Source organism: Euwallacea fornicatus, chromosome 3, assembly GCF_040115645.1.
Source record: "Euwallacea fornicatus isolate EFF26 chromosome 3, ASM4011564v1, whole genome shotgun sequence".
Lineage (NCBI taxonomy): Eukaryota > Metazoa > Arthropoda > Insecta > Coleoptera > Curculionidae > Euwallacea > Euwallacea fornicatus.
The window spans coordinates 5,608,595-5,626,275 of NC_089543.1; the positions used below are offsets into that span (position 1 = coordinate 5,608,595).

Below are 17,681 nucleotides of genomic sequence, written 5' to 3' on the forward strand. Positions count from 1 at the left end.
GGTACCTCACAACTTCCCCCGTCACCGTGATTTTTCAGAACGTCGCTGACCAATATTATCACATCAGCAGCAATTTTCTGAATTGCCACCGAGCTAGAAACCAATCGTGCAAAATCCAGTCGTTAGGCAACATAATCCACTGACATAAAGTAGGGGAATTTCTATGAGCTTTATCAGCAACTGGACAATTGCTCAATGAAAGTAGGTTGCAATTGGAAAAGAAGACGCAATGTAAAAAATCTAAAATGAATCGGAAAATGAACGAACGGGAGTGGGAATGCGGTCTTTCCCGCACGGACAAAAGTCGATTCAGAGTCATTCCGACAAAATGAGTCGAATTTTGGATCTGATTTGGATCGAGCGTTAGGTCGAAAAACGGATGCTCTGGAGGCACACGTCTTAGTCCTCAGTCCTTGATGCGGGTCTAAGTGTAACTTAAGCCAGGTTTACCTTCCGCAGACCTTTGCGACATTAGTCCAAACGAATTAACGTTGGTCATTCCCATAGAATAGCAAATAGTTACCCCATCTGTCCGTCTATTTCTTGTGTCCCACACATCGGACGGCTTCCATTCTCTCGCAGACCGGCCCGCCACACGCCGGAGGTGGTACGAGCGCCAGTGGCAGGTACCGGCCCTTATATTTCAAGGGCCGACGAAGGCAATGGAAGCGAATGCTCCTCTTTTTATCGTTTCCGTCCGTTGTAATTTATAACGGCCTGCAATTCATTACGTGACGATATTTTTTTAGCAGGTCTAAAATGCTTCGTCTCCCCTTATTTTTCCTTGCGAAGAAGCTTTTATGCTTAACAATCATGAAAGAGAGCCTTCCCTATAATCATCGAACCTCTGACCCATCCATCCCTCTAAGGTCAAAATTCCGTTGAGATATGTGAAACTTTCCTTGGGAAAAAACTCCTACATAAAACATAATTTCTGACTTTCATTTTCAATGGTGTTTCGTGGCTTATACGAGCGGCGGCTTTATTAACAAATTTATTATTTTAGACAAATTAAAGTAAAATGCTTTTCGGAAGTAAACAATACCAAAATTTTAGTGTGTTAACACGAAGAAAATCGTGTAGAAAATTTCCGTTTTTGCTATTAAGTAGAAACCGTATGTTAGAGGAAATGCTGAAGCATTTATGAGCCGGTAATTGCGCTTATCAAAAATGAATATCCCGCTAAAGACCTATCGGCGCTTAAAAAAGCCTCGATTCGTAATTGGTAGCATATGGAGCTAAATAACAGTTTGAATATTTGAACATTTATTAAATAATAGAAGCAGCAATAGTTACTACAATAATAACAATAAAAGTTCTTAAATCTCCTTTATTTCGATTACTCAGCATCCAATGCTGGCCGGCATCCGCATGAAAGCATGCCATTAATTTAGTCCTTAATGCACCTTTACTGCTTCATGCTTCAATGCACTTCATGCAGTAACTATGCTTTTCTGGTAAACATGTCCTTCAGTCCATCCGCACAAAATGGGTTTTCCCAGAAGTAGCTGGCATTGAAATTTCGTTTTCACGCCTTAGGGCGTTGGTAATCCTACTTGGACATGAATGGAAATTTTACTCTTATCTTTAACAAGAAAATGCTGCTGTCTTAATATGCCACATTTCAATTTTTCAGATGAAATTGACGATAGCGCAGCTACTAGAAATCTATCTCGCCTTATAGAATTCTCTTTGCATTTATGTATATAGCGTAACTAGACTTTATTTAAATCAGAACGTTCTTGATTTATCACTTCAGAATATCGAGTGCTTGCTGGCGAATACCAGAAATATCGGTTTATTTATTTCAGAAAATTATCTTTGGGCCTCACTGCCTCGCCTTCGTCACTCGCGTAATCACCATGATCCCGTTAGAAACCCGATAAATCAGCAGATTTAGACTCCTTAGACTTATTTCCGGCTGCACAGATTCTCTACAACTTTCTTGAAATTCATTGGACTAGTCAAGCTATATTTTATGCAGAAAAATGTTTACCAAGTTCATACACTCACAAAGTTTTGTACAGTAAATCTAAGTGATATAAAATCTTTAAAGTTTTGGCCTTGGCTACGCCAAAGTCGAGATTTTTAACTTCAGTTTTAAAGTGAATTTGCATTGAGCATGCATGTATGTATACACAATTGTGCCGGTCATGCGACTAAATTTGGATACTTCCCAATTTTTCGTTTGATAATACGCTTACGGAGACTTTACCTTTTTCAATTGCGATTTACTGGTAAATATGCCGAATTCGTCGCAGGAGAGCTTCATAATTCTAGCTTTGGCAGTCCTGGCAAAGCCATAGATACCTGTAATATAGGGAATGCCGACGAAAGTTCTTATGGGCACGTCTTCGCAAACGCTTCAATTCCAAGATGCCCGCATCGGCAGAACCGGGTAGGCTGGATGGCTCTACGTAACCCGGTACATCCCGGCTACGTTCTGTAATTTTTCAACATTTTTCTGTCTGATAAATGCGAACTAAATTCGTATGAAGTTTCCTGAAAATTGTCTGAAACGTGCAGATGTAAAATTCAAAGAATTTCCTATACGCTATTAATCGGTTCCCTTTGGGTGGAGTTAAAGTTGATATGTTCACGACACTCGAAAGAAAATCAAATATCATGCAAAATCGAAATATCTTCTCTCTTCCGGTGACTAGAAACAAAGCTCTTGCAAAGCCAATATGTAAAAGTATTGAAGGGACAGGTAACGGAAACTCAAGAGTTTTATATCTATATATATTCTATACATGTGTTACTTTTGGGATTTCGAGACAAATTCTGTTAAGGGGACAAAATATATTTGTATCACCCGGTTAAATAGGAACTGGAACTTATGAGTTCGCACTAACAAGAAACCGCACTTTAATTGGGAAATTATTTACGGAAATTTTTTTGAGCTTTATTAAGCATCTCGTAGTCCGCGCCGCGACGCTCTGAAACGGCATTATACAATTTTAATTAATAATCATGAAAGCTCTGTTGTATTAATATTGACTGTACAGTGTTGACGTAATCGAAAATATATGTCGGTTTGTTTGTATAAATTTCCAAAGCTATCTGGTGTTCAAAAGTGAGAAAATTCCAAACCATTCAGGAGCCCCACTTAAAAGCGAACTAATGTTTTGTAAGGTGCAATTTCTCTCTTTAATTTATAGTCCCTAGGAAGATGTTTTCCCCATCTAATTAAGTACATTTGTTCAAATCTTTAACTGTTCTTGTACTTTTAATAAGTATACTTACACCGACAATAAATGTCTTCTTTGGCTTTTATTTTATTTTAAAGCGACGAGGCAACATTAAAGGTTTTTATTGACGCTTCATCCACATAAAGATCCTATTTAATTTCACGGAATTCTTTGTTGATTACTTTTTGTTCAAGTCCTTATGAAATGACTTTGTTTGAATAAATCCGAGTCCAAATTGATCTAGGTACTTGTATAAACCTTAATATACCGTATGGATTCCGAAGGAGTATCCTAAATACACTGTAAACTGTTATTGAAAGGATGTGATAGGAAAGCCGCAGGACAAGAAAATACGGCAGGATTGGTGCCACAAAATACTATTTTGTGGGAAATCCTGTTACAATGGATTTAAATGTTTTTCTCTGAGAGCCAATTGGGGACAAACAAATACTGAAGGTTTGGCCATTTTTCACCGAATCGGGACACAACTTCGAATTTAAACGAGCATTTACTTGAGATTTGCCATGCCTTCGTCGCACGATCTGCCTGCGCAGGTATTTAGACGCGGATCGGTCTGTAATGATGCGCGCGCATTTCAAGTAGTCACCTGATTACCTCCGAAGAGGAACTTTCTGAAATGGAATTTCGAATCATACGGGTAAATCTTTAAAATTCAGAACCGCTCTGTGAGAAGTTCTATAAGATCGAAACTTCTAATTACGTTATGAGAAAAGCGAAGCTCTAAAGGAGTTTGATGACTCCGAACAATAAAAGAGATAATTCAAAACTACTAGTCATGTTGAGAAAAACACATCTTACCGGGAAACATCGGATAAATTGCAAAAGTTTGTAGCAAAGGATGTAACACGAGTACGAATTTCAGGTGACACAAAAAGCTTAATATCAATTGAGTTCCGAGTAGGTGGGTTTATTACTTTTCCTTATTGTCTATAATGTAACTAAAGTTCCGTAACATACTATTGTATCACTTTATTCACTTTTTAATAAATTAAACTGCAAAAAAGTCAAAAAGCTAAGAGTCAGAATCTCGGATTAATGCAGGTTACTAAGCGCACCGAAAGGGCTACTAAGTGCATTTTTAAAATTTAAAAATTTACTTTGTGCACATACATTTGGATCAATTAAATATTAAACTGGCAACTTTTAAACGCCCCTAATCCCTCGCATTGAGTGAAATTAAATTACCACCACGATTTCACGGTGGATGCTCTATTAATGTCAGTGAAAATGGAAGTCCATGAGTCCCTTTCATTAAATTGGTCTAGTAAGGCAAGTTAAAGGATTATTTAGAAGCCTTTCTGATATAACTCATATATGTTCTGGGAAAACTTTCTTAATTGTCTACTAGCATGCCACAAGGCTTTCCAAGAGACAAGATATGTCAGATTAAGCTTAAATACACATGTCGTGACAGTTTTAATTCTGATCAAGGATTCGTGTTAGGTAACTTTGAACTGTAAAAACGCATAACTGGAAATACAAAAAACGGCGATAATTTTTTCTGAGATTACAGAGTAAACGAATGCAAAACAGTAGATGACGATTCTTAGGACGATTAGGAGACAAAGCTATAGAAACGCCCCAAAATCAGGCTTGGACAGTAACTAAGCTCGTGAGACGATATAAAAACCAGGCGTAGGGGAGAAATCTTTTCGTCATTGTAACGACCGAACCAATGAGGGCAGAAGTATCTCCATATGCCTTAATATGCACAGCCAATTAATACGACGGAAAGGTGCTAAGATAACATTGCAAACTGGCCAACTTGCCACCCTCTCATTTGACTTGATATCGCCCGGACTATAATTCATCTCTAAATAAAACGGCATGCGCAAAAGGAATCAGAACTGCCTAGGCCTGGTGTGTGTTAATCCGGACTCTTCCTTCGTCTTCATTATTCGAGCGTTTGCTTATGTTTCTCCATTAAAACTAGCGATTGAATTAACTTGGATCCAGCCAGTTACCAGATGTCAATTTTTCCACAATACATTTCCGTTATCATCAAATGCAATTTATGTGGATTATGTGAGTTATAGAAATTCAACCTGACGGCCCAGCCCCCATCTGGAAAACCAAGATTTTCGTTTGGTGTTTATTTCCCAAGCCTTTGACTCTTTGGGCGATCCAGAAAATGAATTATACTCAAAAGCGAATGTTTTGATTTATAATTCAAACACTTATGGTTAGTTCGGCTGTAAACATCGAAGAATGTGTTTTACACCTTCTGAGAATGTTTGATTTAGTGCTGATTTATCCAGCTTTGTAAGTCAACATGCTTAAATAACCGCTAATGCAGACTTTATTCACAAAACAACGTCCTTGTTTTGCTTGAAAATAAAAACTCTTTTGGTTTCTGGTATATTCGGCATTTTTGAAGCTCAGTAAAGGGAATTCAATTAAAATCCCACGAGGGGTATTTTTGGTGTTGAAGGAAATCATTCGTTAAGACCATCCCTAACTGCTACAAAACTCGCAATTTAGTATTTGACAAAGTGATTAATGCTAAGGATCCCACCCTTATTTAATCGCCGACGAATCAGCACCAAATGATAAATAATTCTAGGGAGATCAAAGCCCCGTTAGCTGTCTCTCTAAATAATTGATTTCAGCAGAGAGTGCGTTATTGCTTCCACTCTTCAACATCACACCATTTAAGCTTCGTCTAGAATCTCGAAAACTGTTGGGTTTTTAATTTGGAGGGCTAAGGGGGAGCAAAACCGTCACCTGTTTCCAAAGAGGCTGGTATTTTCTAGTAAGTAAATACGTTTCCGTACCGGAATTTATGATGACTAAAGTGGCCTTAAATAATCCCATGTATTCAGAATTAATAATTCAAGTCCCTGTTGTTTACAAACTCAACTTTTCAGAAGTTGAAGGGCGGTTTCGAAAAGGTGGGCGTGCAAAACATATTTATATAACGAAATTCTCGATTTGCATTCGAGTTCGGCTCTCCCACTAAAATCTGGAACGGTGAAATTACATTAAATTATGAACGGTTATTTAAAAACGGAGTACTTAAAAGGTATTTGAATTTATAAATAAACTGGGTCCTTTAGCCAAAATTCAGATAATTTTTTAACGCGGGCCTCGAAGGGATGAAATATATTACTGTGAGGGAATGTCATCGTTTATTTTAATTTGACCTACTTAACTGCCTAATTCGATTTTCTAAGCGTCGTTTCTCATGATAATTGGCAAATATAAGTACGAAGTTATTAATATCTTACATTTCCTTTTCCTTCTTACATCCTAGGCCGATGGCGCAGATACGAACGCTTGAGTGGGTCCATTAGGAGTTGCGCAAAGGACGTGTTCGCATCTTTTTTAAATTCGAATCAATTTCAACCGTTTTGAGGGCGCGTCTCTTCGCATGGGACTGCATGGACTCCTTCGAGTCAATTTAAAGATCCGCGAATCTGCCCAAGCCATCCACATATAGTTTCTTTAAAAATTCATATTTATCTATATGGAATATCTCTTATAGCTGCTCAGGTTACCATCTAACTCAACAGACTCTTTGGTATTTTAATCCATCGTCCGTCCTTATCGGGTGGAAATTTTTAATAATTACTTCGTACTAGTCACGATTTTAGAGAAGTTGTTAAGGTTAAAGCGGCGAAGTCTGGGAACTAGAACCAAGTGTAAATTATATGAGGAAATTCCACTTTAGAGTTTTTCACATAGAAATGAATTTGCCTTGGCATAATTCCAAGGACTTCAAGGAAAGATTTTGCCAAGTCACCTCTTTTAATTTAAGGATAAATTCATTTCTTGCCGGGCCAAGGAGTTGTTATTTGGGGTTGCGTTCTTCGCATTATAAGAAAAATCCTGAGCATTCTGTACGAAAATGACAGTAAATTTCTTTGTTAGTGCTCGAACAACTTCATCTATAAACACTCAACTGTAATCATTCCCCTTAGACATGCCTGGGTGAAGTTATTTAATACCAGTCGTCGCTCTGGGCATGAAATGTAATATCTTTGGAAATATATTCGAGTGACGATAGGAGACAAATATATTACATTTCGTATAAAACGTTCAAGTAATTTTCCTTATATTTCCAGTACTAATTGAAATAAACAACTATTGGCTCCGAGACGCTCTGCCTCCGGCTGCACTTTGAGTGCATTGAATACTGAAGTCAGTCAGTTCTTACTTAATAGAGTATTTGGGATTTTTGGAAGTTAAATTTTGCCCAGAAGCGACGGAGTCTTGAAATTTTTTTCATCCAACCAGGAAATTTGGATACAATAATCCCCAATCTCCTCTAGAGGAAACCAGGCAAGAAGCTTATCTTTTAAGTCCATATTAGATAGAGAATGATATAAAAGCCTTTAAGCGTTTAATGGCTCATCACGTGAAACAAGAAGGAAGAAAGGACGGGATAGGTAGATTTTTCCTCAGCTCGCTAAACCGCAGCTTTCAAAATTATATCATTGAAAGGCGTTTCAAATGAAACGTTATAGTTTTTGAGCCTCTGGAACTGGCAACTACCGTTTTAAGTTGTGAAAGCTCGCCGCAAAGCTAAAAAACGCAGGGTATCAGAGCAGAATCTACTATGTTCTTCATGCTATTAGACCTGTTCGATTCCAAGTTCAACATTTCTAGTTTCGCAATTAAACGCAATTATTGAACTTAAAATGGCCGGTATGGCTATGTGTGTCGTCATTTCTTGGATTAATGGAACTGTTAAATCAACAGGACACTCGAAAGCTTCTATGACGTTCATGAATATTTAGTGTATGTTCCGATTTCCGAGACTAATTCCATAGTTTCCAAACCTCTATAACAATCAAAGTTTTATGTTAATACCAACTCATAAAACAGGTCTTTATTCAATTTTCCTGACTGCTTGAGATTCCCACTTATCTTGAATTTAGTATGGATTACTAAGATTATAGTATGTACGAATCAAGATAGGCCCTTCTCGAATAAAACGCTTTCAATAGAGGCCGCTCACTCTGTTAGTCCCCTTAAATGTGTAAATATTGTCTCGTCTGAAAAATCTGGTAAAGATGGTCCTCGAGTATATGCCGAGGCAAGAAAAAGAAATTTCTTTGATGTACTGACAATTTTTTGGGTGAAAATAACTTGTTACTGTCAGGATAAAAGAAAAACAGACGATACAAGATTAATGGTATTGGAGAAGTGAAAAGAAATCCATACATCTCCAAAGAGGCTTTTTGCATAACACAAAAAAGAAATAAGGGTTAGCTGAGATGCGAAAGAGATTTAACTGCCCTTTTTACACTCGCAGACCGCCATCATAGCAATACGAATATCAAGTTGTTGCATGCTTGGCAACAAAGTAACTTATGCTGACCTTGTCTTAATAAATATACGTTAATTCCGCTCGGAAAAATATTTTCCAGGTCTGTCCGCTGGCCCCTAAAATTCACGCTGGAAGAAACAGAGAAGACGGGTCCCAGACTTCCAAGCATATTTTTAAAGGTAAAATAACTGGAAAGAAAAGTCAATTTGCCGAACATTATTCTTGAAATTGAGAAGGAAACAGTCCCATAACCCATAAGCCCTGCCAATGTGGCTTTTTTCATCTAAAAAATAGCATCCTAGTTCCATTGTCTTAAAGTATTTTTTTGGAAGGTTGGATTCTACAGTAGAAAACTGAATCGCGTTTGCTTCGCAATATAATTACAGAGACACTTTGGTTTGCAATTTTCCCAGCATTTTTTTTTTTTAATTTAAATAAAATTAAATCGAAAAGTTGGGAAATCACAAAGCAAGGATATCCCCACCCCCCCTCTCCGCCACCACCTCTGCGTGTTTTCCATTTTTAGGATACCCTGTGAGTAATAATATTTGGCATATTAATGTGCCCTGCTTTCGAGAAGAGCGGAATATAAAAAGCAAATTTCGGTGCGAACACCCTGGGGTATCCAATTTGTTTTTTTAATCAAGTTATTTCGCGGATTTCCATAATTAAAATGTATACATTGAGTGGCATCGGACATAATTTTACCATTAAATTACTTAGAGGTATTACCGCATCGAGTAATTAAATGACGAAGGTCTTCTTTCCTCCGCATTTTTTTTTCCGGTCAGCTAACTAACAGATTTACATGTCTCTCCAAGATATTTTTGTCACTCCCTTGCACGGTAATCAAGTATTTACATCAACTTCCCTCGCCTAAACTATGACATAAGCCTTGCCCTGTGCCGGAATGAAAATCTCTTGCGAACTAAAGCACCTCTCCCACGTAAACTTAATTACCATTAAGGATTAATGAATATTTCAATAAATATTAACTACTTGTGGGACTGCCTTGGTATATTACTTCAATAATAAGTTTCCGCTAGCGAGCAGGTAGCAAGGGTTAAATATAAACACCAAGGTTCGACGAACCCTCCCTCCTAGTTAGAATGTTGATGATAATCCAGAAATATGGTGACATAGGTACGGGGACAAACCTTGAGCCAGGATATTGATTCACAATGGCATTAATTTATCCTTATTAACAAAGACAAGTTCCGTGCACAATGTAATTATTAGTTAGATTTGGGACTTGTCCATATGAGTAAGTCGTGTTAGCATTAGCACGTAAAACAAACTGTCACATTTTCCTTTCCGGGAAACTCGAACTGGAATCAATTTAACTAATTGTTAGGAATTGGTGTTGTTCTTGGTGTTTCCAGACCTTTTTAGCGTTACATTCAGCTTTTATCCGCTTTTGACATAAAACAATGTAACGTGGTCATAGGCCGAGGATCGTACAGCTCGAGACTATCCAAATCGCTGCTGGAAATTTTGGAAAAGAAAAATAAAATCCTCGCCCCATCTGAGGATTTGTACCGAAATCCTCCCATCTAATGTTCGAGATCGTTCTTACTATGGCTCTTTCCAGTTTTCGTCTTTTTCATTTTTTCTGTTTTAGTTTTGCGTTCGCTTTGTTTTCGTATTTCTTTTTTTCGTTTTTTCAAAATTATTTCCGAAATTGCTGCCGAACTGAAGGCGAGCTTTTTCGCCGCTGCGCACATGGGGTTTAGTGAGGGTGTTGCGGTCTTCAGGAAAGACGTTCTGACACCAGATATCATTTTGTACGTGGATACCGCCAGTGAAATCGTTATGATAGCCGAGGAAAAAAATTACCGTTAACTTCAACAATTGTCTGCATTAAGATCAAAGTGATTATTTCTTATGTGTAACTTAAGCACGAAACAAGTTTAAGGCTGAATTAGAAGGAAAACGCGGATAGCTACCATTCGGCTGAAGTCTCAAACTATTTCTGCCTTGGGAAGACTCTGGAGAGAAAAATGAGCAGGGTTTGGCTTCTGCCTCCTTCGTTCTGATTGATCAATCAGAACACTGATTAGGTGGTTCTCAAGAATTTGGGGTTTTAGTCTAAATGATTTAAGTGTAAACCTTAAAAGGTTTTTGCAATTAACATTTTAGCAGATTGATTCTATGAAGGGCACGGACAGTATCAACATTTATCAGCAACTTCTGTATTCCTTCTCATAGGTTCTCAAGGTCAAACAGGAACAACCCTTAAGTTGAGTGATTTATGAATTCTAATCTTTTAGTTCTCTAATATGTTGCAGACCCAAATATGAGTAAAACATGACGAATTGGGTGGATATCCAACAACAAGTGCAAGCGAAAGGCAATTAGGCGAGTGATAAGGGCGAGGGAGACAGAGTACCGTCGTTGATTCCCAAGCAGTAGCCTAAATCCGATAATGGGTGTGGTTCTACGTGATTTTGGAGCACGCAATTTACGTATACGCGTGCAAATTTAAATTTCGCGAGAACGAATTCCATGACAAATTTTAATGTAGCCTTACCTCTACAAATACTATGGTAGAAATGGTATTTTTAGAACGCATCAATTGAAAAACAAGCCCTTTTTGTGACGTGGTTACTCCTTGGATTAAGGCGTCCTGTCCGCGGGTCAGCGACGGTAGTCTATCTCTCTCGTACTCATCAATCGCCTAATTGTTTTTTGTTTGCACTCACAAATGTCCCATGTACAAAAGAGCGAAAAAGGTGCTCTGTAGGCCATATACGCGTTGTGTACAACCCAGCTCTTATTCAGCCTTTATGGTAGGAATATTGAAAAAAGGTTTAGAATTCGTGTTGCTTTTCTCGCCTTTTCTTGCATTTATTCGAGATGCTTACTGAAAGTAAATTTTTTGTCTAATGCGACTCCTATACACTTTATTGTTTTCTTTTAAAAAGACAAAAATAAAAACAAAGGCAAAACCAAAGATTGGCAAATCGAATGTTCCAGAATTTTCCAGTAGTTTCTCGTAGTGCTTCGCACCGAGAGCAAGCTCTGCCACCCACTTAGCAGCCATCTCTGGCAGCTCGCCAAGAAATGGTATATTCCCTACCGCCCTTAATTATTCTTTTTAGAATTTTCTAAAGGGGTAAAAAAACTATCTAAATCGAAGCTAAAAATGGAAATGCTTGTCAAGATAAATTTATATAAGAAAAAGAAAAGTTTATCGCCAAAGCGAAAATAGCTGCGGGTGAGTGAATTTATTGAATTGACTTATATTGCTCGTTGTTATTCAAAAGGTAAGATTAAAGGTTGTGGATGTAAACGATTTTTTAACCTCTGCACGCACTACCATAAACTTGTTGCTTTGATCGATAAAACTATACTTTGCCGTTTTATTAACCTATTTTCTCTATTCAAGATAATCAGTTTTTACATCAAAGGCTGCAGCTCACCGCATATCAATTTCAGGTGTTTAACTAACTGGCGCTCTTTAACACTTTTCTACCATCTCCATATTTTTAGGCCCTGTAAAATTTCCCCCGCTGTGTATTTTCCTGCTTAAACCGCGTAGCGCCCTTCAAACACTTTTTAAATTTATTCCTTATCACGTTTCTGAAAAATTTGCGCACGGCATTAAAGTATTTCTGACAGAAATAATGCTCCATTGAAATACATAAAAGCTCGGTGCAGCTCAGTTTTTGTTTACTCACCAGGGACGAACTATGGACATACAAGCCACGTCATGAGGCAAAAGTGTTGAAATGGGACTAGAAAAGTAATAGAATGGGAACCGAGCTTCGCATTGTGGAGCCGATGTTATTCTTTTGGATGGGATAGCTAAAAAAGACCATGTTTCTTTGAAAATTGCATTTTTTTTCCGAACAAAGAAAATTAAAGAAACGACGTAAGAAAGTAAAGAAGCTGAGGGAGGTATCGAGGTGAAAGCAAATTCGGACGAGGCGGCTTCGAGGGCAGACATAAAGGACGAGAAATAGTCAATTCTTGTCAGAGCGAAGAACGCAGAGGCGCAGAGGTTGATGACATGACACGCAGAACGAAGATATATAAGCGAAATAATTTTTGATTAACTCTATTGCTCCTAAGATTACTCCTAAGATCAAATACGAAGCAAGGAAAGGACCGTGAACAATTCTAACCAAAAACGTACGAAAATGCTATTAGCACACATAATTCAAATTGGCACGACGGATCCGTAGTTTTTGCTTCGCTCGGCAGAACTCAACTGATTCAATATATTTCAACGGTCATTCCCGACCATCAGATCTTCATCCTATTCTCAATATCCCCAAAACCCAGATTTTACTTACTGCTTCTTTCTTAATCGAGCCCGATTTATGACGTCAACAACTAATTTCATCTCGTTCCCGTCATATTTTGCAATTTGGCAAATTTTGAGTTTGGACGTGGGGATTGATTACGGCCGACTTTTGGCGAAAGTGCAGGGCCATCGAATTTTTTCAGGCAAATTCATTCAGTAGCTATACAGCGAGTTTTCAAACGTTGCTATGTTTACTCTGACATTGAGCCACACCAACGTGGCTCAAATGGGAAATATAGCGGTGTTTAAATCCTACACTCAATTATAAATATTTATCGGGCAGGTGCGCAAAATAATTTTTTTCCCCGAAGAGCCGCCCATCAGGCAGCGTCAGCATGTTTTTAGTACTCCTAGATAAAACGTCCTATACATTTGAGGTGAAGTTGTGAATATCATTACCTTAATTAACAGCAGGAAATGGGGGTCTCAGATGTGCACATACACTCGGTAGTATTCTCAAAAGACAAACAAAGCTTAGGCGTGAACTGTTTCATTTGTATGCAAACAATTAATCTCAGAGTTATAGCACTTTCCAGATGACGGAAAGTGGAAAGTTCAGTTTCTGCGGATCAGACAAACAGTTAATGTGTTCGAAGACGTCCTTTTATCCTGCTGACTATGACAAAATGTGGTGTTTAACTCTAAACGATTTCTTTTTTTTTGCCGTCACAACGGTTATTATCCAAATATATACCTGCCTAGTCACATTCAACAAAGAAAAGTATAATATGAGGAAGGGGAAATGATTGCGCTGAAAATATGTTTCCGATATTTATGGTAATTCCTCGTGTTGATTCGATGCTTTAATGAGGGACATTTCGAAGGAAACTAGCCGTGATGAATCACCATCATTCGATGATTGTTTCGTCAGTCGAACGCCTTCAAAAACGAAAAGGAGAAGCGATATGTTCATTACTATCAAGGGCATTTTTTGTGCAGTAATTGTAATCCCTCTTGCGGTTTGGGCAGAAGCAGAGCAGAAGGAAGATGAATAACCTAATTATTCCGTACTAAAATTTTAACAAAGTGAGGGTTGGCATACAAGCTCTGGACTGCTATTTCTATAAATTATTCAACGATTACTTAAAAATTAAGTATCAGCGAGCGAAGAAAAGAACGAGCGGTAAATCTTCGTTTCCAGCGTGATTCCCTAAATTATAAGGCATCTAAGAATATCAGAGGAGGATTTATTATCTCTCATACCTAGATCACTTACATTAAAATTGAATAGGATATTTAAATATGCAAGCACTACTTACCTCGAACGTCACTTGAGAATGAATGTAAATGGAATATCGCTTACCTAAAAGAAGGGATTTTGCTTTAAAAATAACATGTTGAAACCAATGAAAATTGGTTCGAATAATCGAAAATAAGTTATCACCGATAGTGAATTATCCCGGCTTAGGATGTGGACAATCCTCGCATGCATTGGCGCACACCGACAAAAAGGAGCAAATTAAAGTTGACACGCACGTAATCGCTGATATTGCGGTCCTGTCCTGATCTCGCAAACTTTTATGTAGATACATTTAGTCACATTAAAGTCTGGGGTAAGTTATTTGAAGGCCTCAATTAGGATCGAAGAATAAAGGGGTCCTCAAACGAATTCTTAGCAACAAGAATTACCGGCCGTCTTTCGTAAACAGGTTTTTATTAGGAAACAATGTTGAGTGGCATAGAGTTGACTGCTGAGCCACGTTATGAGAACTCAAGGTCCTCTTATGTTTGGCGAAGTGCTGACCGCATATAGAATATATACAAAGACTCGGTGGAAGTGAGGCATTTATAACACCTTCCCCTATACAAGGTGGTCCTTAAGAGTGTTACGGTATTTAAGGAGCTGACTCTCTGGATCGTTCCAAGACGAAAATGTTACATTAACGTATGTCCTACAATGAGTCGTTTCCGGGATACTGGTTCTGAAACCTAGAAGAAAATTAAATATTTTTCTTCGTATTTTAAAAATAGCGTTAGACATTTTATTGAAACTCGATATACCTACACGGTAGTCCAACCAGTACATTTCCCTTCTATCAAAAAAAAAACTGCTGTAACCATTGAAGACTGTGGGGGTTACCGTGTTAATTTTTATGGCAGAAACGCGGGGGGTACGTCACTGTTTTTTTTCCAAATTGGATACATTATAACGGTTATTGAAAATGGCCAGCATGTCCGATAATCCATGTGTCCATTCTTTTTCTCATGGACTCTCGAACACGGCTTGCATGACCAACTTTATCTCTAACAAATTGGCTATTACTTTCAGCATAGATTTACACCGAGACATATTTTTTTTCTATAAACGACTTATCGTATTAAAAAATATAAGACATTTTTGGTGTATTTTAAAGCGGTTATTAAAAAAAATATATTTCTAATTTGGAAAATACCAGTGACGTACCCCCCTCTTCAACAAACAATAGAGAAAAAATTGATGAAACCGGTATAACCAGCCACCAGTGATTCACGGGTCATTATTCCAAATTTGCACAAGCACCATGGTAGACAGGGAAGAAAATCTCTGGAAGCGAAATGTCACTGAGATGATCCACATTAAACGGAACAACACCATTAATTACCAACGTGACATGCAGGGCATTGGCTCCCATTATGAATATTTGCTTAGACTTTCCAGGAAAATCAAACCAACAAGAGTTCGGGCGTTAATGAGATGGGCATAAGGTCGCCAGTGAGACCTTACGACAACCTCCCCTCGCGCGCCGCACAGATTCTCAAATCCACGACAATTACAGTACACCAATGCATGTCGATGTCTGCTACGTTTCCTGCTGTAAACGTTCTGCCTGGTGCAGGCTCATTTTGTCACAATTAAATCGTAATTTTCATTGCAGCCTTACAATGTAAGCCAAAACGTTCGTGTTCCTCATATCCTCATATAGAAATATTACATTTCGTTTGTCCATAAATCATGCGATTTGATACTTAGTCTAGGTGCAGTTTAGTAGATGGTGAAATTGAAAGTAAAAAATAACACTGATCCAAATGGCCACAGCAGTCACACGTATTTTCTTCTACTCAAGTGCGGTAAAGTATAATTAATTTGACGCCCTAGTTTGATTGGATGTATTTGGGTAGTACATCTGCTCGCTTTGCTCACACGTCAGGAAAATTACTATATTAAATAAATTGTGTGCAATTCTGACCATCCTACCTATAAATCATATGACAGTTCCTGTTACAAAAGTAACAAAAAGGAAAAGGCATATTGTTTGCGCCAAGTATGGTTTATGGTTTGCACTAGAGCTTCGCAAGACTACGAGACTAATCTCAGTTTTAAGTTCACTATCGAAACCAAACAAGACAACACCGGAAGACTAATTGCTATTACAGGTCTGTATTCCTGCATTCCAACTCGGTCTCGCGAAACTCTACTGATAAACCACGGGACGCGAATGTTCATAGCAGAGGAGTTCCTGCAAAACTGTCAAAAGTAAAGCTTTCGCGACTTACTGCAACTTTCGCGAAGTTTTGGATTTCTTACGAAGTTCTAGAACTTTCGCGAGGCTCTGGAATATTCGCAGTAAACGGGCATTTGAGAGGTGGCTGGTCTAGGCAGGTAGCGGAGTGACTATTATACAACGCTATATCGAAAATACGATTTTGGAATTTTCTAGGCGTACTTTGAAATAACTTTGCGAGTTGAGCAATTCAGGTGGGTATTGATTCATAGGGGGATTGACTGGGTACTTCATCAGTTCCCATCGTATCCGACCAAAGTGTCGAAATAGATTCTAGCCGGTTCCTCTATTATCTCGATTCTTACAGAATGACTCCTGTCATATACTTAATAACCGAAATTTATCCCGAAATTACCATTTCAAATAGGAAATAGCAGTCATCGGGGACGTATAAAATGTCGCCTTAACTGGTTGCAAAAGTACGAATTTTCCTTCTCGTTGAATATTTAAATGCGGCTGACAAAAAGATAGTAACTTCTAAGTTCATTTATTAGTTAAAGAGTAGTAGCATTTTAATTTCTTAACTTTACGAGTTTAACGGCGAGGATATGCTGCTTTTTATATCCTGTTTTACAGCAACTTTCTAGTGAATTTCAACTGATGACAGGATGAGCTTGTTTATTTTACAGGCAGGCTTCCACTACACTGGCATGTAAAGAAGGTACTTGAAAACTTTACGTGTCACGAATTACAAGGGTTTTCCGAATGGATTTTTTACTGCACTACGTTGATAATTTTGCCAAAGTTTACATAACTAACTACAAACTATTTTGTTCGCTAAATTTCCTTTACGGCTCTTTGGAGTCGTTTTTTTTGCAGAGAAACACTATTAAAAACTAAGAGTAAAATTTCATTTTTATAGGCATATTTCTTGACGGAGGTAATTCAGAACATTGGTGGCTTCAGGACTTTCCAATTAAGCCTTAGTTTGTCTCACCCGTAATGGTTATGGTGGCACTCATAACTAGACAGCGCTGCATGTTAATGAAGAAGCCAAACCCGGGTTAATACATTCAATCTCAATTATTTTGATGGTCAAATTATGTTCTCCGTATACGGATCGATCGTGTTAACAACAAATTTTTAAACTCCTAATGACACTAAAACTTATGCAAAAAATGCTAAACAGAATCGGCCTGATCGGACGTAGATATTTTCGCATTTTTCACTCTTTTTATAGAATCCACAAAAATATCTATCGATGCAAATTAAGAATTTAAAGAAAGTGAGAAAAAAGTAATTATCCGGCGCACTTATGAACTATCTGCGGCATTCGTAGCGTTTAATAAAATTTCTTCTAAAAAATCATCATTCACAATTCTCCTAGAACAGTCGAAAGTTTGTTGGTTGATGAGGCAAAGAGCAGAGTCCTGAATTTAGGGGGGACATTTTCAGCAGTTTTTATA

General features: G+C 37.9%; 1 protein-coding gene across 2 annotated transcripts in view; it reads right to left on the reverse strand.

The window, feature by feature from the left end:
• The window catches only part of LOC136350548 (zwei Ig domain protein zig-8-like), a 207,445-nt gene that overhangs the window by 162,435 nt on the left and 27,329 nt on the right, over positions 1 to 17,681 (reverse strand). The window lies entirely within an intron of this gene.